This window comes from Falco biarmicus, chromosome 8 (assembly GCF_023638135.1).
Source record: "Falco biarmicus isolate bFalBia1 chromosome 8, bFalBia1.pri, whole genome shotgun sequence".
Classification (NCBI taxonomy): Eukaryota; Metazoa; Chordata; class Aves; order Falconiformes; family Falconidae; genus Falco; species Falco biarmicus.
Window position 1 is genome coordinate 29,867,252 of NC_079295.1, and position 24,263 is coordinate 29,891,514.

A 24,263-nucleotide genomic window follows, 5' to 3' on the forward strand; every position below is an offset into this window, starting at 1 on the left:
GGACCTTTTTGCTCTCCCACCTAGAGGGATAGCCAGCCCTGACCCAGGCAGTGTGCATTACAGTCAGCTGATACATCAAATTGTTTGGTTTGTGGTTGGTTTGTTTGTGGTATGGGGTTTTTTTAATTGAGGAGTGGAGTCTGGGGAGAAGTGACTTCAGGCTGAAGACATTTTGTCTGACAGCCTATTAATAGAACTGATGTCCAAGATGGGCTAAGTATCACTTGTGGAGAAGCTGACAATCTTTTTGAAAGAAGCACTCTGGAAGTGTCTTCAATATGAACTTCTATAAAAAAGATTCCAGAAAGAAAGTGTGATCTCAGCAAAGTCCTTCACACTTTTAACTCCCTTGCAAAAAAATAACAGAACAAAGAAGCAAGTTCCGGGTACAGAAAACCTACCTGGAGTTGGCATAAGGACTTTGCAGGACTGGAGCCAAAACCCTTGGATATTAACATCCTGCTGATTTAATGTTCAGTCAATTACTCTAATAAGCAGTGACCTTCAAATGGTTGCTTAGTTTCTCTCCATAGGTAAAGCATGTAGATCCCTGCTTCCCTTGCCTCTCTGTGAGGTGTTTCACTTGCAACACTGTTTAAGCTGGAAAAAAATGTTCAGGATTGGGACTGCCAGGTTTATTCTGACCTTGCATGACCCTAGTCCCTCCAGAAATAGCTACGTTCCTAAGGCCACTCTTATTTAAAGCCCATCTCTCCTCATTTATGGGAGGAAATACTACTCTTGCAAATTCAATGAATGTGTGCACTTTTTTTGTATTCCTCAATCTTACAATCACTCTAAGGATGCAATCCTGGAGGGAAGGACTCAAGTGATTTAAAAAAGCCTCCGAGGCATGGAGAAGAGACATATCTCTTTTGTCACATAACAACTTACAATCTTTCAAAATTACTAAATTGGGATCCTTAGAAGTGCAAAACACCTCACTGTGCTATTTACAAAATACCTGCATACTTTGGGGCATTTAGGTTTTAAACCCCTCAAGCTGTTTTTCACCTATAAAATGAAATAATAATATCTTCCCACTTCAGCAGAGTGATGTGGGCTTATATCGTCACACCAGTAGCCAGCAGCAGTTCATTACTGCCCTCAGGTGTGAAAACAGCTGCTGGCACAAAGCCACTGCCATAAAAGACTGCAGCTGGAGCAATGTGTGTGGTGTTAAATACAGACTGGGAGGCTGTGGGAGCTGTTAGGTGGGCTAGAATGGCAGCATGGGAAGGCTGGAGGAGCTGAAGCAGTTGGAAAGACTACTGAAGGTTCCTCTGCTTTCTATGAGTACCAGATTTCTAGATTAGGATTTAGAGCAAGGTCTACAAAAAGAGAAAAGGAGCAAGAAGTAGTAGGATTTTGAGTGGATGGAGAATCTGTGCTAAGCATGCAATTCTGGGATTTAGATTAAAACCTAAATGATTTTGCCATCTCTATGCTTTTTTTTTATTATTTGTCATGGTAGGTGTGTATATATGTACCTATATAAAAATACATGCTAGGCTGTGTTATGCTTTACCCATAAACAAGTGTCCTAGGTACAGGTGGAGCTCTTTGACAGACAGTTTGGGTTTCAAAACTATTTTCTTCTTATGCAGGGAAACTATTTCCTGGTCCTTCATAGAATTAACTCTGCCTTGATTTTTTTTTTTTTCCTATAGTAATATTGGAAAGATTTTTTTCTCTTTACATTTAAAAATCAAAATGAATGGTTAAGGCTCTTTTAAAGAGCCTTTATGGGACTTTAAGTGCTCACAGCCAGTGTGGAACATCTCTTGCCTTAAAAGCTGCTGTAAGTAACTTTATATTCACCCTGTTATGCTCCTAGACTGAGCTACTCGTCACTGCGTAGCTTGGAGTTGATGAAAACCAAAGGAATATCATGAAGTTAGTGAGCATGGAACTGTTCTGCAATAAAAGGAAATTCTTCTTATTTCTCTGAAGAATAAGGCACATGGATATCCTGGCTACCAGCAATCCCTGAAGCAAATGGTCTCCTTCCTTTGCCAACCATTGCCACAGCTCCCTTGTCTCAGTTACAGCCAATTGAAATGTTATCTGAAAGCCTCAGCTTTACTCTTATCCTCTGGAAAGAAGTGAAATGATATGATAACAACCAGAATGCTGTCACTGGAGCACCCAGTTTATAACTTCAGCATGGTAAGAACTGCAATTCAGCATGAAACTCTTGGTGGGGCAGTGGGGGAATGATCTCTGTTTCTTTAACAGTAAAATTGCCTGTTAATCAGTGTGTTCCTCTCTTAAAAAGCAAACTTGGCATTTTGCTGGTTAGTCAGTGGTGTTCACTGGAAAGGGCACAGCACCTGTTCAAAAGTATCATTTTAATGGAACTTTACCAATATAAAAAGCATTTCCATGTTGGGAATGTTTCCTTGGCTCAATAAGAGCACTAAGAATGAAAATTTGGGAACTGATCCCAGAATAAGTAGGAGGCTGCAGCCTTTTCCCTTCTACCCCCAAGCTGAATATGGAAGAGAAATGTTCTGCCTGATCAAGCTCAGGAACGCAAACCTGAGACCCCCATGTCTAACAGGAAGGGTTTTGGTTTGTGGGATTTCTGGTTTTTATTCAAATACTCTCTTCCTCCCTCTTCTGTCAAAACAACTGTGATGTGAAGCAGTTTTTCCTCTAGCATGCAACAAGAGAAACACAAATTGGTATGCTTTCATGTGAAGCATTTTTCCCCAGCAAGTCCCTAAAAAAAAAAAAAAAAAAAAAAAAAAAAAAAAAAAAAAAAAAAAAACCCAAAAAAAAACAGTATGTCTGCAGCTGTGCCATCTCCTATGGCAATGTAGTCTGCAGGTAAATGAGTGACCTCTCATGCCCATTACAATCTTAAGGGAAGTATGTGTGGATAGATGTTCCATCTTGTCTGTCTGATTCCAATTCAGCATTTATATTGCCTTAAAAGTATGCTGAGCTACAGGTCAAAATTCCCTTTTGATGAACTAGAAATAAATTATTAGGGTGATGATATACATGCAAAATGTAAAAAATCAGCCCTGGATATCTGTAGAAATTCCATATTATATTAAGGATCTGAGATATTATTCCAAATTTCAAAGTCATTTCTATTCAGATAACTACATTTTGTCTAGTTTGGTCAGCTTACAACCTGGTGCCCTTAGGTAAATCTCAATAATGACTTGTCAGAACTAGATCCTGCACCACAGTGTGCAGACACCCACTCTCTTCTTCTTGTTTTTCTGAAATCACTACAAACTATTTCAGATGTGCAATATGCCTTTGACTTCTGATATCATAAAAATCAAATGATCTATGAATTTTGTGCTTTTTTTAGTATGCTAGCTTCGGTTCCAGTAATCATGGGGCTGCTGCAGATACAAGACAGTTTCCACTCCTGTGAGTCTGCAAACCAGGATCTAGTTTTTTTTTTTAAAGTGCATTCAGTGGTTCAAAGTCATTACAGACATTAAAGCTCATCAGGCGGTATTGCACCTCTGGCAAAAAAAAAAAAAGACAATAGTGATATTCTCTTCTAACATTAATGTCTGTCTGGTTAGGTTTCTTTGAGGCAGGAGGGGTCTTGGTAATTTGAGAGCCTGAAGGTGTAAAAGTTGCTTTATCTGTGACCTTGAGTAACTTCCGTCTTTTTTCCAATTTTTGAATTAAGTGCAGTTCTAGACAGTTATCAATATATAGCTCTTGATACATAGCTTCAATAATGAATTGCTACCTAATTTTACTAAGCTTTAATAATTTTTATCAGTGGTGTCTCATTTGCAAAGCAAGAATACAACAAATATTTGATTTAGGTTAGGTGTAGTCATCAACTCCCAGAAGCAAGCAGAAAAAACAAGTATGTAAACGCAGAGATACTGAATGCTTTGCATAGAAAACATGTCAGTTACTTTGCAGTTTGCTTTGGCCTGGATAATCTGAGTTATTTTGCTATTAATCCATCCCCTTAGTTTTGTATCACGCCTTGCGACTGTGATACAACACCCACTGATCTTCATAGGATCATAGAATCATTCAGACTGGAAAAAAAACTTTAAGAACATGGAGTCCAACTGTTAACCTAGCTCTGCCAAGTCCACCACTGTGCCATGTCCCTAAGCACCACATCTACATGCCTTTTGAATACTGGTGACTCAACCATCTCCCTGGGTAGCCTGTTCCAATGCTTGACCACCCTTTCAGGCAAGACATTTTTCCTAATCTTCAATCTAAACCTCCCCAGCACAGCTTGAGGCCGTTGCCTCTTGTCCTGTTGATTGTTGCTTGGGAGAAGAGACCGACCCCCACCTGCCTACAACCCCCTTTCAGGCAGCTGTAGAGAGCAATAAGGTCCCCCCTGAGCCTCCTCTTCTCCAGGCTAAACCGCCCCAGTTCCCTCAGATGCTCCTCACAAGACTTGTGCTCCAGACCCTTCCCCAGCTCCGTTGCCCATCTCTGGACGCGCTCCAGCACCTCCATGTCTCTGTTGTAGCCAGGGGCCCAAAACTGAACCTGGGATTTAAGGCGCAGCCTCACCAGTGCTGAGCACAGGGGGACGATCACTGCCCTAATACAAGAATTTCATTTTTTCCTGTTACAAAAGGCTGCTCTAGTCAGTATTGGGATAAAACCAGGCTAATAATAATTTTTCAATTGTAAATATACAAATAAATTATTTGTATTGTTCAGAGACTTACAGTTTCTCAGCATAATGTAATGCAAGTCCAACGCTGGATGCAGCAGTCTTCTGCAGTAAGGCCTAGCAGAAAAACCTGAATGATTTCTCATCAACATGTGTAACACAAGGAAGGTGAATCAGTGAAAAATACTAGGCAAGATCAATTACTATTAATTCATTTAAGGAATAAATTTTAAAATTATGGTTAATTTATTCTTTTCACAGATAAAATCCGAGGCCCACTGGTAGTGCAGAGGATTTTGTCATTGACTTGAGAAGGTATGGAAGGCCAAGTGTTTTAAATATACATTCAAGCTAGTTTAAGCAAATAAAGCAATTATTTATCATTCATATTCACAGAATAAACTTGCCAGTTAGCTCCCTGAAATATTTGTTGCTATTACACTTATGCATAATTTATTGCTAAATTTGTTTACATGTGCTGTGTTTGAAAATGAAGCAGCATGAGAGCAAAGAACATTATAGTTTGCCCGTTATAGAAAAGAACAGAGTGTGAGGAGGCTTTTTTATTCCTGCTGTATTAAAAGTGGTAAGTTGAATACAGGGACTGAAGTGCCTTTACGGACTTACATAATAAATATAATGTTCATCAGTTCTCCTAGCTAAATATTGATCATTATTTCCCACATTAAGGATCAGTCTGTGCCCATTTACTCCACAGAAAGGAGTCTGTGGGTGGAAGGAGTAGTTTCTAAAAAGTTTGTGCCCTTTCTCTCCCACAACTGTCACCTTGTGCTGATGAACTGAAATACCAGAGGGACTGAAGCTGTCCTCAAATGTTTTCATCTTAAGGACTGCTGGGTTATAGATGTTCCCAAGCAGCTGGAGTAATACATAAGTATGTCCATGCTGTGAAGGCTTCAGGTGTCCCTGGGGCCAGCAGAGAGGATGGTTGCTGAACATGATGCTGGAGGGGCCCGGGGCAGTTGTGGGAGTCCCTGTGCTCTCCATCCCAGCCTAGCTCCATGCAGCTCCACCCTAGCACATGCCAAGTCCTCAGCTACAGTGCCATCAGCACAGCTCTAGCAGCATCAGCAAACAAAATTTGTGACAGCAGAGGCTCCCTTGCTGCAGCTCCCAGTTTTGCAGCATGATGTGGTTCTGTTAGCGCAGCCAGCCATCTCAGTGAGAGGGCCCAACAGGGAAACTGTACATTTGGCTCCAGAATTCCCCACTGAAAAGGAAATGTTTCCATTAAAAAATGTTTTCGTGTCTATCTGTAGGTACTGTAACTAAATAATATAAAACTCTACTGAGTTGTTTGGCACTGCAGTGGCAAAGAGGGATAAATGCTTAGAGAAGCATCTTAATTTTTTCTTTAAACTAAGCATGGATGAAAATCAGTGCCTCTCTTATGTGGTGATCACACACAAACCTGTGTATCGCAGAAGGCATGGACTGGGAGTATGGTCAGAGAATTCAGGGAAAGTTTTGTCTTTTACTGAGGTCAATAAATGTTTCTTGCAGGCAATGGAAATCAACTTGCAAAGAAATAAGTCCCTAGAAACAGAATTTCCCCTAGGCAATTACAGACTAGCACACATTGCCTTTTGCATAGATGAGCTTAAAGAAATAAGCAACAGGCAGGGAGCTGGGAGATCCTGGCAGAATCCTGATTCTGCTGCTGATGGCCAAAATAGACAATTTTTCCCATCTCTTTTTCCCATCAGTGAAGTGAAGGCTGTACTTTTCTCTGAAGAGTGCTGTACCATTTCAATATGTAATGTCAGGACAGTGCTTTGACCATATAAGCACCATATAAATGCTAAGTGCTTAATTCACCATGCCCTGTGCTGCAGTGGTGAGGCAATAGGGTATCCCTTCGATCTCATGCACAGGCATCCAACCCAACCTGCTGTAGTGACATTCCTGGATGAGTATTCAGGGCCAGTTACTCAATCCCTGAAATATATTCTCTTTCTCTGGTGTGCTGATACTCCTGCCCATCTGTCTGCATAGCCCTGTGCCCTCTTGAAGGGTCTTATTTCCATGTTAGGAGCTCACCGGGCCAGCAGGTGGGAGAGGTGTGTGCGCACAGCACACAGATCAAGGAGATCGCTGCCTAAGGTGACAAAGCCTTTCCGTGATATGTTGGCCATGGTAGGCAGCCTTTCTGTAGCATGTGAGTGGCAGTTTCCAGCAGAAATACGTTCACATGTTTGTGTCTTCTCTATGAATCAGCAGCAGTAATGGCTTGTATGCAAAGACTATTTTATTAGTCACAAAATCTGCACTGTTAGGGCCCACTTTACAATTTAGCTGGTCTAACTTCTATTTTAGCACAGAGCCAGGACAGCCTTTTCAGTTGTGTTATTGCAGTACTGCCCATGAACAGCAACTGCTGCCTAAGTAGGAGAAATTAGGATATCAGCTGAACTGCCTCAGAGCTCCTTTAGATGAATGAACCTCAAGGATTGTCAGACAAAAATCAAATGCACCAAGATTCAGATTAATTGTGCAATGTTTCAGCATAAGAAAACAATCCATGCAGGCACAATGTGAATTTCCATCTTCTTTCATCAGCTGAACATCACCGTGGTCTTAAGGTTGCTGCTGCCCTTGAGTTTTACAGGCAATCTGTGCCTCAAACACCAAATACTGTCCCTGGATCAATGCCCAGAGTGAAGGCAGCCAGGGGCTGTTGTTGTGGTAATGGTAGACTTGAAGAAAAACGTAGATGAAATAAACCCAGACATGGAGCCAAATAGCTGGTTTCTCTGCAGTCCTTAATCCAGAGCTGCCTCCAGCACACAGAGGTGCCAGCGTGCACATCAGTTGGGTGTTTCTGGCCTGGCTGTTGTTTGTTTTTATGTTCCTCCTTCCCCTGGCTCCAAGAAAGGCCAAACGAAGGATGCCCAGAAGTTGGGAGGGGAGCTGGCCAACCAGACCATCCAGGCTGGATGTAGGAAGCACTGGGGATCAGCAGATGCTTTGTGGGATTTGTTTCCCTGATCAAAACACTGGAATATTCAACCTGGGAAAATGTTCATTTCATCTACTGCTAACAAGAACAACCAGCACCACGAAAGCATGGCTGTCAGCATGATATGTCACTGCCAGCTTAGATAATTCCCTCATGCCACCCCCCACCTTCAGCAATTGTTTTATAAGTTTGGAGAACCCAGAATAGTGTGACTCATGCAAATATTATTTTTTTTTCCCAAAAAAGAGAGTGCTTCTACACTAGTATCTTTGCCAAGAAAAGCTGGAAAATGTGAAACAAAATATTTTAACAAGTTGTAGGAAACAAACAAGACAACTGTGATTTTAGGAACAGCTTCCAGGTGTTTGAGAGATGTGTACGGCTCCCGCAGTCAGAGTACTGAGCACCACAAGCCTGTGTCGGTGCAAAAGGGAAACACTGCAAAGATCTCGACCATTGCTGAGCCCTCATGAACATGCTGTTTTCCTGTGTCTGGGTCTAAACAAGAGCAAAATGAGGCCTAATAATCTTTCGGGAGACTAAAACTGTTTTACTCTAATCCTCTATTGAGAGAAACAATAAAATGTAGCACAGTGGTTTAAAATATATAAACCTACATTTCACTGGTACAAAATCATTAGAGTGTCTGTCCATAAATTCTTGCACCAGTCTAAGCTATTTAATTGGCAAAATACATACTATATAGCATGAACTTGAGCACTTAAATTTAATATCAGCTCAGCTTAATCTCAGGTGATATTAATCACTAATTAATACTTTTCAGGGGTTTTGTTCATGCAGAAAGAATCACTACTCTAATTACCACTTGTTTGATAATGTGCCTTTATCTTGATTTTAATGGGACTGCCGGTTTATTTAGATGCAAACATCTAAGGATTTTTACATCCCCAAGAGCAATTGCTCTCTTAAATACTTTCAGTGATACGGTTACTTTAAAGCAATAAGCAGTGCAAGAAGAGCCAGCATGAAATTACATTGTATCTCCAGAGCTTTGTAGTTATATAAGAACTCTTGGCATATTCTGTTAATTAATGGAATATGTTGACTGTGGGGTTTTGAAGTTATTACTTTTATTAGTTTAAAAATCTTTAACTGGGATGTCTGTGTACTATTTCTATTATTAATTCAATCCAGAGGTGTATGATATTTTCTGCATTCCTATCTTAGCCAAGGGATGAGCAAAATATAAGAGGACAGAGATTCAGTCAGTCATATGTCACCCCACATTCCAACACTGTGAGCGTATATACATATTTTATGTATATATTAGCAGTCCCCAAAAAGCATGAGAACAAATTAACATTTTATGCCACAGATTTGCTACACTAAATCTAGCAATTTTCCAGTGTAGGCTGATTTTTAAAGTACTAATATTTCTCACATTAATTTTTGTATCCCGTAATGTATAACACAGTACTAATTAGAAATTTTCAAATGTAAAAGAAAAACAAAAATCCTCTACTTTTACTTTCTGAAACTGGACTGAAAAAACTGTAATGCACAGTTAGATAAGGTTTCTTCTTGTGTTTAAAGGACTAGAAGCCAGTAATCTCTTTTACTTTCTCTTATTTCAATTTCCATGATTTCTGACGAAGACTTAATTGCTGAATCTTTTTACCTGCCTGCAAAATGAATAATAGATATATATATAAATGATTAATGTAAAAGACCTGTAGAATTTAGTCATTTTACCCCTCCTTTTCTCGGTGAGGGCAGGTCAGGTGCAAAAATACTTTGCTTCAGAAAGGTGTCTGAAAAATTAATTCATTAACATTCATTAGGCACTTGTAATGAAAAGTGAGACTGGAGTACAAAGAATTACTATTTTCTTTCTTTACATTCCTCAAACTAAATTGGATTAATCAGATTAGAAGCGGTAATAAAATATTAGAGCCTGTTCTTATCTCTTTGCTTCCTCCCATCAGTTATAAATGAGTACACTGAATGCTGCTTGCTGTTGCAAGGCAGCAACAATATTTGAGGCACTCTGAGATACCTTCTCATTTTGAGGCAGAAAATGGTTACGGAAAGATCTTATTTTCTCACTGAGCTCCACTGCTGGGGTAAAGGAGGGAGTGACTGCGAATCAGAGGCATTTCCTTTTTTCTTCTTTTTTCTTTTTTTTTTCTGTGAAAAACACAATAGCTGTGGAATTTCTTAATTCCCTCATAATTACCGAACTTTTTCTGCCCTTAGCCACATACCTGACAAGTAAAACTTAGATCCCAACTTGCCTTGCCTTTTGCTGCACAGAGGAGTGGGCAGCATCGTTTTCCCTGCTTTGGTGTGGCTGCTGGGCAGTGCTGCTCTGACACTGCCTGTGACCTGTTGACTTTCCTCTCATCTCAAGGGGTGACATCACCTTGTCTAATGTGCTGTGAAACTGTGGTGCAATCTTGCTTCTCATCTCTGCCTTCAGGTGCAGAGGAGAAGGATGCTGCAGCCAGAAATGAGCTTGATCTTTAATAGCAGCTGGAGAGGGCTGGGTCTTATGTGAGATCTGAATCTAATTTTTGTGATTTGACCCATCTCTTCTCAAAAGCCCACTCACAGCAGTGAGACCTTTCTCACTACTTTGGCATTTTGTCCTGTGTGTTTCTCTTTGTACAAACCCTATCTTTATCAGCTGTCTAAAGCAATTACCATCCAGCTTCTCAGTTTTGTGAAGAACCTTTTCTATAGATCTTTTTTTCATTAAAATACGATGAAACAGGTGAAACACTTTAGATGGGTTTTAATCATAGTTTTCTTCATTTCTGTCAAAGATGAGCACAGAAGAGCAGCTTTTTTTTCCTACCAGATGTTTTCAGCAAGCCCTGTGACTGTCAAAAGGACAGCTGCATGTGAAGGCACACAAAGGACACTTGAAGAGCTAAATGCACCTCTGGGATCTCAGAAGCTCGGTGGAGACAGACATGTAACAAGGGGGGGATAGATCTCTACTCCCAAGTAATAAGTGACAGAACAAGAGGAAATGGCTTCAAGTTGTGCCAGGGGAGGTTTAGATTGGATATTAGGAGAAAATCCTTCACTGAAAGGGTTGTCAAGCACTGGAACAGGCTGCCCAGGGAGGCGGTTGAGTCACCATCCCTGGAGGTATTTAAAAGGCATGTAGCTGTGGCACTCAGGGATATGGCTTAGTAGTGGACTTGGCAGTGCTGGGTTAATGGTTAGACTCAATGATCTTAAAGGTCTTTTCGAACCTCAACGACTCTATGATTCTAAGTGTCTTCAACATGGACCCACAGTACCACAGCCTATGGTGCAGTATCCAGAGGCAGCAAATAGGCTGTATTAATCCAGAGAACAAAAGAGTTGCACAACCAAGTGTATCTTAGATCACAGTACATTTAGAGCTAGGATTTTTTCCTCCAGGATCATATAAAAAAAATTTAAGTGTAGTTCTTCCTTGAGGCCTACATCTTTGTCAGCACTTCCCTAACAGCTTTTTCTGTCCATCTTATATACATAGGGAGGAAAAATCACTAAAATCTCCATCCTTGCATTCTCCCTCAATGAATATTTCCTCGATAGATTTTTCCTGAGTGTTCTTATCTCCAGTTAGGTAATTCAGGAGACAGCTGCCCACGCTGACCTTCAGGGCTCTCCAGATCTATGGTACTGCCTCCTCTTTGTCTTTCCATCACATCCCTCTCATGAAGAAGCTGTCAATCACAGGCCTTCACAGAGAGCTGGCTGGCTCCTTCCTCAGCACTGCTGACTTTCGCTAACTCCATGGCTCTTGCACTTGGAGCTACAAACCAACTCCCACAGCAGTCTATAATTTCTGTATTTTTAATATGCGTGGTCTCCCCCCACCTCTTCTTTTAACATCTCACAGCAGGCAAGAAGCTCTGTGAGACGGTCAGCAGGAGGACTGAGTTCATGTAAGTAAAAAGAAAAGAGTAACAACTCAAGTCTTCCTCTATCTGGGACTGAATCACTTTGAAGACGCACAAAAGCAATACTCAGTTTTACTGTGGGGTTTTTTTTCATCTTCACATACTCTTCATGCTTCCCAGGGCCCTGGTTTGTTCTAAGAATTATTGAAGTCAGATTTCTGCTTTCGTCTGTGCATAAATTGGGATCCAAAAGTCTTGAAGTAAGCATTCTGAGTAAGAGCTGTAACTTCAGTCAGCCAGGCTGAAGTGAGATGAACTGAGCAGATCTATTTCTTGGAAGGTAAATAAAATTTCTACCCACAACAAGCCATGAATTTCATTTATTTCCACAGCACCTTCCAAATACATTTGTGAAGTCAGAAGAGAAGGAATCATATTCCCTTAAAACACACACACAAGGGGAAAAAAAAAAAAAGGAAAAAAAAAAAGCAGGTTAATTAGGTTTTAACCTTAATTTGTATTCATCTTTTAGGAAGTGAGAATTTAATTTTTAAGAAACATTTTTCCTACACCTTTGAAACATAATCTTCAAAACTATTAGGAAAATATTTTATTTCAAAGATCTTTCAGTTAAGAACTCATTTGAATATTTAAAATTCTGGTGATAAAGATTCTTGCTGCTAAAACACCTCACTCTCGCTCACTTGGAACAAAGCAGATCAGCTATAGAAGACATCAGAGTCAATAGTTTGACCAATACATTTTCAAGGCCAATGTCACAGTCATTAGAATTCACAGTTCACAGTGAAAGTTGGAGAAATTCATGCCATGATTATTTTGTATTAAGCCCATATGTTCTGGCTGACATAGGACCATATTTTAAAACAAAACTCCCCAAGTGGATTTGAAGTTCTACCAAAGAATACAAGCTTTTTTAATCTAAAGAATTCCAGTAACAGAGTTCAAAATGCAAATTGTACTGTTGTCATACTTATGGTCCAAGAAACTCACAAGTTTCTAGCAAAGTCATCAAGCCTCAGTTTGTAGTTCCTACCTCTTGCTGCTAAATTGTAGCCAGCTGCTCTCAAAACTTCCTTCTCCCCCAGAAGTGAGAAAAGTTGTGGTCTAACAGGATCTCCCCCCCAGCATAACCCACATTCCCTCTGTGACGTGGTTCCTTGCAGTGAGTCTTACATGCTGAGAGAGCAGAAACTGAAGATGTTATTGATGCCATACACAGTAGCAATGCTGTTTCCCTACTCTGAGTCACATCCCTGTTCCAGCTAGCCAGCAGTCCCGGTTCCCTGGGGACTGTTGCACCAAGAGCTCACACTGTTATCTGCCTTGTCCCTTGAGCAAAAAAACATAATCTCACATGTTTTGAAACACTATCTATTCTTCTTCCTGATGTAGAAAAAGTCTGTTACTGAGTTCAAGTCATCCTTCCTTCAAGGAATGAGGTCTTTAGGAAAAAATGTCAGTATGAATGATAAAGTGGAATGAAATCAGTATTAATCCTTCCAAGTCTCCTATGTTTTCATCTATCTCCTCGTTTTTGTGTATGGGCTCTTCTGTATCATTGTTTTTTGAAACAGCATTTTCGAATTCTAAAGAAAACAGACTTGGGGTTAAGTGTTGGATCATTGTCCCCAATGAATTTTTTCATTTGTACCTTGTGCCCACTAGAAACTGAGCCTTGGAAGTCCCAGACATTGATTATTTTTGTGTGTGTGGGTCTGTGTAATGCATGTTGCATCCTCTTATAGAAACAAAGGACACATATTTGCTTTTATCTGCACTATGGAGTCAAAACACCACTGTTCATTGTGATGAGCATTGTCAGCAGCAGTCTCCTGCCAACTCTCCTCCTCCAGATTCATATTCATTTGTTAGGTCTAATTAAAGACCCATGGTACAAAGAAGCTTAGGGCTACTTTACATTCAAGCTCCTCTGCTTTTGACTGATAGTACACCTTCTGTGTGCAACATTTTCAGATTGTGTAGAAATGACTTACAGTGACAGATTGCTTTTGTACGTGCTGGCTACTGTCCATTTCATTTTCATTATACATTTCATTGTGTACTTCAGAGAGAGTCTGCTAAAGATTTGCAATATTCCAAATTTATAGTGGGATCTGAGTGCTCTAGGGATAGATGAGAAAAGCCTGGTACCTTCCATCAGATTATCCTACAGCAGCTTTAAAGGAGCTGTGAAGCCTGTATCAGATGAGAACACTGTGAAAGAGAATACAACACTTGCTTTTGTTGCAGTTCTCTCCTTTTCCTCTCTACTATTCCACAAGAGTATTCCTAAGAGGACTATATATCATGCAGGAACTTGGAAACCGGGCTTGGCAATCAATCCTGAAAATCAGCCTGGGTCCTTTCCAGGTCAGTAGTGTTCTTCAGATTCAGTTCACAGCCTTCTGGGGATACCTTTCTCCCCGTGACATTGAGAACCTGGCCCTGCCCAAGGCAGCCCAGAGACTGCCCGTCAGGCCGCGTGGGTGGCGCGCAGGGGGGGTGGCACAGACCAAGGGGCGGAAGTGTGATGGCTAGGACCTCTCCACAGAGGGGTTTGGTTTTCTTGGAACTATGTCTAAAAAAGTCAGGGCAGTGGAGAGGGGAATCCAAACCTATTGCCTAAGATTTTCCTTTTATTTAATCACTTACTAGGTGAGCCCCACCTTGATCAGATGGAATCTAACTCTGAGATATCAGGGGAGAAGGGAGTTTTGTCAAGTCTTCGAAAGAAAAATAATGCCTCTTTGCAAAATTGTGGTGCAGTTATCAAGTACTGCATTCGACTCCACTTCCTCAATAGCAGGAAGCCATTAAGAAATTGTGGTAATTGGCAAGGACTGATTAAATGTTTTGGCAGGTCTGAGAGTAGGAAGAAAGTGGATTTTCCAGAAGAGAGCATGTGTTTGCATTCAGCTCCTCCAGTTTTCAGCCTGGTATCTCGGTTTAACCTGCTGATGAATGTGTGAGTTTGTGTTAAGACACTAGACTGCAAACGGAACAGCTGAAGCACAGCTGTAAATTTCCTTCTGCTGGATCTGTTGCAATAGTAGCAACCTCCTACATGGAGTAGGGTAGGGCAATAAATTCTTACACCCTGATTTCAAGATTCACAAGAATGTTTGTTTTCATGTCAAACCCCTTGCAGAATACCCACATTATCTGCTCAGCTACAAGCTAAAGCCAAAGATTAGGTCCATAGACCTTTTGCTCACCACATTTGCAGTCTTGGAGAAAATTAAGAAAAAAATAATTTCTTTTTTCCTTCAAAAATACTGTGTTGCTTTATTGTGGTCATCATATTGATAAAGACAGACCTTTGCATATAAGGCAAATCAGAGATGAGATCTGATCACAAAACCATAGACATTACACCTCTTTCTAGGGACAGCCATTTACTATAGCTGCATGGCAACAGTGTCCCATCTTCCCAGTAAAACATTAATATAGTGGTAGGAATAGTATTAGTCCATGTGTTATATCAAGATACTGGCTGAGATCAAGAGCATGCAATACCATATCTATGTCAATAATACTTGTCTGGAAATTTGTACTCGGTATTTAAATAAAGGACATTGTCTTGGCATTGGAAAGCAGAGCAGATGTATGCACTACTAGGCACTGTGTGTTGCCTCCGCTTATTAAACAGTGTAAGTGCAGTTACTTCATATTGTACCTGGGGAACACACTCATCCTTCTTCTCTTTTTTTTTTTTTTTTTTCCCCTCAGCTAACGAAGGAATTGAAAGGAAATGTGTCTGTTCATGAAAATATGGACTTATTCCCCCTTCTGGTTTTGCACCAGACTAAGCCCAGTTTCTATTCTTCAGTTTTGATCGACCCTGACATTTCTCATTCAGAGAAGTGTATTTCATCCAAGCAGTCTTGTCTGTATGGGCCCAGACATCAATATGAAGGATTTTAAGGTTTTAAACGTTAAAGCTGAAACTATTTCAGTTTTCAAGGTTTCAGATCCTACTCTTATTTCAGTGAGGAAGGCATTAGCTATTGTTTTATGGGAATTCTTCCCTGAAAGAACTGCCACCAGTACTACCTGGTCCCTCAGAGGCCACCAGTGTCTGCTCGTTACTTTTGTTGATAAGTGTTAAGTGCATGGTTGACTTTGAAGCAAGAATCTTAAACTAACCAAGACAATCCATTCTTGCTCATGATAATGTCAGCTTGACTATAAAACCACTTGATTTATAAAGATCTCTCTTGTGCAGCTAAATGCCTGCTGTCCATACTGTAAATAAAACAGAGTATAATCAGTATGATAAGAAAACACTTTTCCTGCCCAAATGCCATGTTCTCCACTAATTTATTTTCTGTACCTCTTGTGACTTCTCTTACTAATCGTAAGTTACAGGGCAGACAAGTTATTCCACAAGGGTCAGAAAAATTTAATGAATTTTTCTTACAGGGCTAAATGTCTTCACAAAGACCCTTAATTGCTGACAGAAACCCACACTAATATGAGTCTATCTACAAGGTGACTACAAGATAAAGTTGACTGAACTTTGATGTGGCTACTAGTTTGTGGCCTCAGAAGGCCAGGCTCAGCTCCTGATTCTGCCATAGGTTTCCCAGTAGGGCAGGATTTAAAATTAAACTTGCTGCCTTGCAGGAGAGTGTTCAGCATTGGTATATTGATTCATTTTCTCCCTTTTTTGATCTGAGAGTTATTTAAGTATCTTACATCAAGTGGAATTTCTGATGATTTAATATCCACTAAGGGAAAGAGACACTACAGGCTAATAGCTGGCTTGCTCTGCAGGCTGGAAGGAAGACTTCACTAGAAAATCTCTACTATGTAAACCTTTAATTATTTTAGATAAAGCAGAAGAATTTTGACTAGATGAGACTAGGTGCTCATCCAGGATAATTCTCCCACCCAAGTATTACACTAGGAAATGCCTGCCTGGCCTTCATACAAACTGGCAAAGTGAGTATCTTTCTCCCTTAGCACTGTGAATGAGAAAAGAAGAGGCACAGTTCTTGCCAGATTTGTGAATGCAGTATTTGCCCAGAAGAAAATTGTTCAGTCAAGAATAGCAGAAGTGTCTTTATGGCTGAATGAAAAGTTTGTTCTTATCTATTTTGCAAATCCCTAGAGCTAAAAACTGTAAACAGACATATGGAGATGGTGGGAGATGACACCATAGCCTTGGATCCTGCTGTGCAGGAAGCTGACTTTGGAAAACTTAAGACAGTGGCAGAGATGTTCAGAATGCACCACACTCCTTCAGCTGGCCAGTGATCTTCTTGAAGGTTTCCAGTGTACTGTAATCAAACTAAATGTATTCCCAGCCTGACTGAATATTAAATGAAGACAAGTTACAAAAGCAAAGCTTGCTGTTGAAAGCAAGAAAATGCAACCCAGGAAATGCAGTACAGTTTAAACTTGCTTTTATCAATGAAGTGGGAAAAGCTTCTGGGTTCATTTAGCTCATGGTGATGCTGGTAGCAGCACCTCATCTACAGTAATAGAGATATATGTGAATAAGGTGTTGTTAGAGAGAAGAATCAGTCCCTACAATTTAGGCACAGAAGTAACAAAAAAGTATGAGGAGACGAACCCCAGAAATAAAAGCTCTCTACCCTCAAAAGACACATCTTTCAAACAATTGGCCAATTGTTCTATAACCCCTTGTGAAGGAATGAGTGTTGTCTGCTAAGATTTCAGGAAATAAATACAACACAAACCACATTTTCTTTGTCAAGATGAAAATTACAGGCATCAAGGGTCCTGCCTCTGAGCTGTGTTTGTGCAAAGCTTGACAATTTTTAAGGTTCAAACAAGCATTGACAGACGGACAACTGAAGTGGAAGCCATGAAATCTCGGGTGAATGTGAATGGCCAACTAGCTAGATTTCAATCAGCTCTATCAACCATCTCTTCAGCTCCCCAGTAAACAAGGAATCTGAGAAGATAAGCATTTCACTAGCAGTGTTTTTGTTCTCAGAATGATGACTCAGTTTTATCAGTGCTAAGGTGGTAAGGAAGTCTTAGGAATGCATATGTGTAAGGCTGTCCACAAACTGGTTTTTTCCTGTGATTTTCACTCTCATCAAAACAAAACCAAAGTATTCCTTTGAGCTTGAAATATATACACTTAAAATAAAAAGAATTTGATTTAGAAATGTCATATTAATATGCTGTAGTGTGAAGCTTTTACTGTCTCTTAAGTCTTCTTCCATAATGCATCATGCCTGAGCTGTATCAATAGCGGACGATTTCTGAGCAAAAAAAATGCCAGTAGAAAGCAGACAATTTAATATTAGAATCTTCTTCAGATGCTTTATCTTAAAACATTGGGAAAAAAAGTCATATCCCAAAATGTTTTCTACAGAAAATTCTAAAACTCTGTCTCCATGCTCCTGGAAGACAAAGCTCAGAGTTCATACTCTTGTTTTGCTTTATCAACTAGATTCTGATTCTTCATTCAAGTATTTGAAAGTAAGGCCTTTCTATTCATTTGGAAAAGATTTTCTTGGTACGTGATTTTTTTGTTTTTACAGTATTTCTTCTGCCACAGTACCTTATAAAAGCTTTGCAATGTTCTCCATACAGTAAGCCCAACCAAAATAGCATGATAAGTAGGATACTATATTGGGTTGCAGAGGATCTCAGTTCAAATTCCTTCTCTGCATGATCTAGACATGGGGCTTGAACCTTGGATTTTTATCTCTTAAACAGGTTAGCTTGCAGGCCAACAGGTTAGTTTGCAGGCTACTTCAAATGTCATGCTTTTTCTGTGTGGAACAAAAGTACCATTTATTGAGGAAAATCTCAGGTAACTGTACTGACATGATTGTGGTTACGGTTCCTTTCAGTTTGACTCTGCAAGTCTGTTGTTGCACTGAATGACAGACAAATAATATTCCCAGACTGGACTGGATCCTGTCTTCACATAGTTATCAGACAAGATCAATGTAGAAACTTTAATGCCTGTTCTCCTTCAGCTCTCCCTTTACTGCAGCACAGAGTAACTTCCAATCCAGATAATGAAAATTAATGTCAAAGGGGATAAGTATCTAAATCATTTTCTTGGTCTAGTTTTTAACACCAGCCTGTATCACCTTCAAGTTTTGGCATGTCTGTGTTCCCCTTATTTTCCCGTGATTTCAGCCAGTAGCAGAGAAGACAAAGTCTTTTGTCCCTCTTCCTCCTGCCTGATCACTTGCTTTCTGCAAGTGGGCAGGAAAAAAAGTCACAGGTGTGTTTCTTTCCAAAGTCAGGCTGTCTGTATAGACTCTATGAGAGCAGAAAGCCCTAGGGCAGAGTCCACATCATTCCTACAGTTTAATTGCTTTTGCATTCTTCAGCTGATGCTTGTTTTCCTGAATCATTCACCCTTTCCTTACAGGAGAAGGAGTTGAAAGAAAGAAAGTTTTTTTTTAATCTGCTTGCAGTAAACCCCTTCAGTGAATTACAGCATTTGCAACAACCTGTGGGGCACATCAAAAAAACATAGAATCATAGAATCATTTACATTGGCAAAGACCTGTAAGATCAAGTCAAACCTTTAACCCAGCACTTCCAAGTCAACCACTAAACCATATCCCTAAGCATAACAACAACATGTATTTTAAACACTTCCAGGGATGGTGATTCCACCATGCCCTTGGGCAGCCTGTTCCAACACTTGATCATCCCTTCAGTGAAGAAATTTTTCCTAATATCCAATCTAAACTTTCTCTGGAGTAACAGAGAAGAACATGCAACCAAGATAAAAAAGGGACCAGGAGATGACCTTGTCTTCAGTTTTGTCACTCATGTGCTTTGATTTGCCATTCTTCTCAGGCATGTTTTCTAGGAAGCTGTGCTCACATATTCTGACAGTCCTGTTAATTCTACCAGCTCAGTGACATTTGAAAATTTGGTTACTAAGTTGAGCATATCTGAGCTCCCACAACTTCTTTTAAAAAGATCCAGGGTTAGTTGTTAGTTTTAACGTGTAAAAGATTTACACATGCAATCATATTTATTTATTAATGTAGCCCATATACTTAAACATGCACAAATCCATTAATGTGTGTGCACACACACACACAGAAATAGATATGTTTAATCTCCTCAAAGACAATGAATCTACAAATGCAAGGATGGTCCTTGCATAGAGTACAGAGAAAAAGACACACTTTATCTTAGGAAAAAGGAAGATTCTCATGACGTTGAAATAGAAAATTCAGCCATTTGTTTGTAAGTCTGTACCTCGTACCATGAGCACAATGCTTATTTACTCTGATATTCTCCTGGATAAATGCTTCTAGATGAAAGAGAATTGAAATCTATTTGGCAAGAGGGGAGGAAAGATTATTTGTGGTTTTGCTGGCTGGAATGCAGTGATCTCTTCCTCTGCTGCAGAGAAAGAAAAATTAAATATGGCTTGTCCTGTAAATTTTGTTTCAGACTTGTACTAGAATTCAAATCCTTCTTGCAAAAAATGTGAACCAAACCAATGGAATGAGAGGTTTAATAAATACAGTGGTCTAAAGGAAATAGTATAGCAATGTTTAATTAATATCTGTTGTGCTTCAGAGTCAACACAATTCCTTTTTTTTCACTTTGCTGTGAGAAGATAGCACTTTTTTACCATAACTTACTCCAGACTCTTATATCAGTAAATAACAGCAAAGAAATGTATCTCCTGAAAGAAAGCTCAGCATTATGCAAAGAGTGATAAACTTCTCAGAAGGTGTTTACAAATGCATTCAGTGAAACAGAATTTTAATGAATTGTGCCACATAATCTTGCAGTTAATGAGCTGTAAATGCCTTTGTCAATTACAGTGACTGGAAACTAACTCTTTTGGATTCCAGATCAATAATGGGATTCTTCTGCACATTTTTATTTTTTAAGGGAAAATTAGGATCTAAGAAAAAAAAAAGGTATCTTTGTCATATTAGGCATCTCAGAAAAGTCCCTCATTGCTATAACAGAGCTATCTATATTCTTATTATTTGTAAAATCATCTCTCAGCTGCATTAAAAGAAACAAACCTTCTGAGACCAAATGGCAGCAGTGTTGTAAAATGCCAGTGGCAAAACCAGAAGAGACTGACAACTTCAGTAATAACTAGGAACATTTTCCAGGAGTTATATTAGATTCAACTACTATACACAACCTCCTAGAAAACAAAAATTATCCTGCTCTACCTTTGCTATCCACCCTAATTACTCTGCTGTTAGAAACTGGGCACTTTAAAGCTCTCTGAAAGACTGGTTCATCTGTTTGTATCTTATTTTAAGGAAAAGGTGTGCACACATTGCTTTTTTTCCAGGTGAGGTCACTATTCTTGCCTAGGAACATAACATTATAACACATCAGAACTGCCATAGTTCCCAGGAAAATTAAATATTGTGACCAAGCAGTTCTGTGATTCTATCCAGCAAGTAAAATATTCTTTTAAAAAACAAAGATTGGGCTCGATATTTTAATGTCTTCAAAATCTAAAGGAGATGGGACCAGCATTTATCAAAGAAAAATATGGAAGACAGGTTTATTGCTTGTAATCTCCAATTTATTATGTGACTTTTTCACAGTATGATTCTTCTTTTTCCTTCTCTAAAGATTTTTTTCCTCTTACTCATGCCTCAGTGTGGAGGATCCATTAACAGAGGAACCACATAAAAAGTAATTTCAAGGAAAAGCCTTATAAAATGTGAAAAATTAAAGCTGTGCTCAGATCCCATTAAGAAAAGAAATTGCCTTGGGGCACCCACTAAATATGTGAAATCCATTTCTGCTGAAGGGCTTCAGAGTTTATTCCTCTCTTACAAATGCAATTTCACAGCACAAGTTGAACGTTTAAACAAAGCGAAGCAGGATCTTTTCCCAGTTAGCGTTTTGATTGTTGCCAGGTCACCAAGTGCAAATTTACGTAAGAATCTGAGATTATATAAATCTCAACCAAGAGGCTTTGAGGGCATTTCTGCTTGGGAAGACTAAACCAGGAAATGCTCTCAGTATGGAGGGTTTACTGTTATTATTAGTATTTGTTTTGCTCCGGTTTATACAGGAAGATGGAGAAAGCTGTAGCGTTAACATCTCCTTTCCTTAAGTGGTTCATTTAAGCTCCCCTGATGACCTAGCTCCCTCTGGCCTTCTGTTCCTGCTGCTGGCATGCTGACACCTCACACATTTCTGGTGCAGTGCCCTCACTCATCTTCAGTTCCGCAACCCCACATACAAGACTAAGGGAGCAAAAGAAAATGAGCCACCAAAGAGGATGTCTTGTCCCTGCTAAAACCCACCACTGCCACCTGCTTATTCCCCCATGTCCCATGGGGAGGTGTGCCTGCCGTGCACTTCTGGGGACCCTAGCCCAGCTCAGAGGGGCTGTGAGAAGGCAGCCGTCTTTCAGCCTTGCTGCTGGAGAGAAGCTCTTCATCCAGATGGCAATGAACTATCTGTTTAGGCTGCTTGATTGAAATACCCTCAGGACGAGCCCTGCTTTCTCCAGTAGCTATGGAACCACATGCTGCTGGTGGTGTCTGAATGTAAATCTTTCCTGACAAAAGCCAATGAACCAGGCTTTTTTAAGCAGACACACAACAATATGGTAACAACCCCATGTTGGCTTTAGGTCATCTGTATTTACTCTTTTTTACCATTACTCCATAAAACTCAGTGTATCTTGGGACAGGAGATCAGATTGGAAATCACAGTTTTGTCCTCTTCCTGAAATCACATCCTGCTGTGTCTTGAGAAAATGGGCTTTGTCCCCTCTCAGTTGCAGACAGCTTACTATCTGATAGCTGAGGCTTCATCTCCTTGCCCAAAGCCATCTTGCATGCCCATCCATCCCTGCTCCCTTGAGACAACAGACCCAGTCTAGTGGCAACTGTCAGAGTTGTTTTCATCATTTTGCTCCACTCTACAGAATGAAAGATACCTCCAGTGCTGCAAGACTTCTGTGGTGAGAACTAACAACTTGCCTGCAAGTGCTCCAGAAGTCGTAAGTGAGAATTTGACTGTACAAAATATCCAGAGAGGAAGAAGTGTTTCTTCCCCATGTAGTTTTCTTAGTCACGATTTCAAGGTAATGCCTGGAAAGGAGAAGGTTATTGGGTCGACTCTTCTAAAGAATGTAACAAGCAAAAATGACTGTAAGCCTAATGAAAAGTCAAAATGTTTCTAATCCAGCTAAGATGTATGAAAGAGGTCCCTATGGCATATATATTACTGGTTGCAATTTCTCAGATGGAAATATATGGTAATAATTAAGCCTATTGGCACAAAGCCTGTCCTTCAAGAACTGTATGCCAGCCCCCATGAGCTTATGGTAAACTGCTGAATTGTTCCAGGGTCTAGATCACAGGTGTTGTCTCTTACCATCCTATTCCCAATGCAAACATGCAAAAGGGATGTTTCATTTCACACTTAAAAATTAGAAATTAGAGGGGGGGGGGGAAGCTTTTCTTGAGGTAATTGTGCTGTTTTTAAAAAATGAATAGGTCAGTTCTGAAAATAGGTCAGAGTGAAAACTGCTAATGCAGTACCACCAAAGCAAAGCGCTGAGCATCAACAAATTATCTGTTCTCCTGCTAACTCCTTTGCAATATATTGCTTGGCTAATATTGTCCCTGTTTGCAGACTCTGAATGGGTAATTATAATGTTGTTCTTCCTATATAATTTTTCAATTTCTTTCTTACTGAAACTACTGGACCTTGTCTGACAGTTCCTTAGTTTCTGAATTTTGCATGTGTTTCTTGGGCCTGGGTATTTTTTAGTGTACATGAAAATGAACAAATACCTATATGCTTTAACTGCCTGCTGAGCATTTACTTTTCTCTCAAGCTGTTTCTCAGTTCATTCACTCTTCTATTTAACAGAAAATGCCAGTAATTTTTATGTATATTTTTTACCATAAGAAAAATTTTGACGTCTCAATAACACATCTCAAAATAGGGCATAGCTCTGTAAAATTACTACAGATTTATATCACCATTACTGACAGCTTGATCCATTTTTTGGTAAGGTAAGTAAATATACTCATTGGGTTTTATGTATAAAATTACTTCTGTGCCATTAATGGAAGGTACATTTTAATTAAGCCGAAGTAAAATATATCTGAGACAGACACACTTTTTGACATCAGTTACAGATGAGCAATCCTATCAAAGGATATTGAATTCCACTGATGCTACAAAGCAGAGGTTCATCCCCTGTAATTACACTTTAGAAATTATGTTTGTTAAAAAAAGTAAAACAAGAGCAGGCACAGCACTTGAAACTTTAGTTCAGCTTCAGTAGAAGAGTTGAATGCTCTGTGTTTAAGGTAACCTAGAACTGGTAATTTCCAGCTTCAAGCCTTTATTTCCTCATGTTTTCTGCTGTGTGATCCTCAGTTAATCATTTAACACCAATCTCTTTGAGGTGTTGCAGAATTTAACACCTGATATTTTCAGGGGAAGTTAAGATCTGCAAGACGTAAGACACTGTCTCTCTGTGCCTTGGTTGCCCTGCTGTGAAAGAGAAGAGTTGCAGGGGTAAAAGCTTTACCTTCCTGGGTATTACAGTCGTAAAAGCTGATAGACATTGCACTGAAGTGCATACAAAACTCATTTTACTGAAGTGCATACAAACATGAGGTATTTAACACTTGGCAGAATTTCTTAGGACTTTGATGATTTAATGAAATATGATTTCTTTATTGTTTTCTATCCTGCCTTTCAATGAAGAATTAACAATGAATCAGCAAAATACCTTACTTTTTGACCAAATGGATTAATTTCTCTTTTCTGCTGCAAAATTTAA

The 24,263-nt window shown here is 39.6% G+C and overlaps 1 long non-coding RNA gene across 1 annotated transcript; it reads left to right on the top strand.

Moving 5' to 3' along the window:
- Positions 1–1,709: 1,709 nt before the first annotated feature.
- Positions 1,710–22,729, top strand: LOC130154453 (uncharacterized). Its single transcript, XR_008823744.1, has 3 exons — positions 1,710–2,169; positions 4,895–4,948; positions 22,386–22,729. It is a non-coding gene; the product is annotated as an uncharacterized LOC130154453 (long non-coding RNA).
- The last annotated feature ends 1,534 nt before the right edge of the window (positions 22,730–24,263 follow it).